Here is an 878-nt window from a genome sequence, read left to right as displayed (position 1 = left end):
CAGTTGAAGCAGGGAACTGGCTAAGGCAACTGCACCCTGGCCCGACCATCAGAAAGCAAGAGACCTGAAAACTCGAAAGGCGAGGCTCACCGAGCCATTTATCCCTCCGCCCTTCAATTAACCCCACCTGTGTTTATTGGCCAGGTTGGCACAATGAATGAACTAACTCAATCCATAAGAACCATAGTTTTAGAACTCCACTTGCTTGGAAGTTCAATCAAACTAAAAATAGCTATTTCCTACAGAATCACTTTCTCTGAAGTCTGGTGGTGCTGTGGTTACCCATGAGGGTGCTAACCGCAGGGTCAGCAGTTTGAAACCACCAGTTGCTCCTCAGGAGAAAAACAAACCTTTATCCTCCTATAAGGAGTTGCAGTCTCAGAAAAGCACAAGGGCAGTCCGACCTTACTCTCTAGGGTAGCTATGAGTTATCATTGGCTTGAAGACAGTGAGTTTGGTTTGGTTTCTAGAAGCCCAATTAGTATTGGCGTATCATCTTCTACAGAAATCATTCAACTTATTTTAAACATATTTTTAACTTTCTGTAGTAAATTTAGTCAATATCAACAAGAACAATCAACAGGCTGCATACTCCTCACTTTTCTTTCCTTTGTTCCCAGCCAAAAAATGATTAGTTGAAAAGTTTACAGAAGGGGACTGATCCCATAACCTTCGATGGGCTAAGTCTGTTGGCCAAAGGGAATTGGGGGGCTACATACAGCCTTTAGTATGGTTTACACTTCAACATAAAGAAATCAATGCCTCTTCTATGATGCTCACCTTCCCGACACAACCGCTGAAGACAAAGCAGTTGAATAAGCAAATGTGGTGAAGAAAGCTGATGGTGCCCGGCTATCAATAGTGTCTGGGGTCTTAAA

General features: G+C 43.1%; 1 protein-coding gene across 7 annotated transcripts in view; it reads right to left on the bottom strand.

The window, feature by feature from the left end:
* Positions 1-878, bottom strand: part of DZIP1 (DAZ interacting zinc finger protein 1) — an 88,112-nt gene that overhangs the window by 20,343 nt on the left and 66,891 nt on the right. The gene's annotated exons all lie outside the window — the stretch shown is intronic.

This window comes from Echinops telfairi, unplaced genomic scaffold (genome assembly GCF_000313985.2).
Source record: "Echinops telfairi isolate 266 unplaced genomic scaffold, ASM31398v2 ScPeMD7_7405;HRSCAF=8443, whole genome shotgun sequence".
Lineage (NCBI taxonomy): Eukaryota > Metazoa > Chordata > Mammalia > Afrosoricida > Tenrecidae > Echinops > Echinops telfairi.
This window is presented reverse-complemented; position numbering and strand designations above follow the sequence as displayed.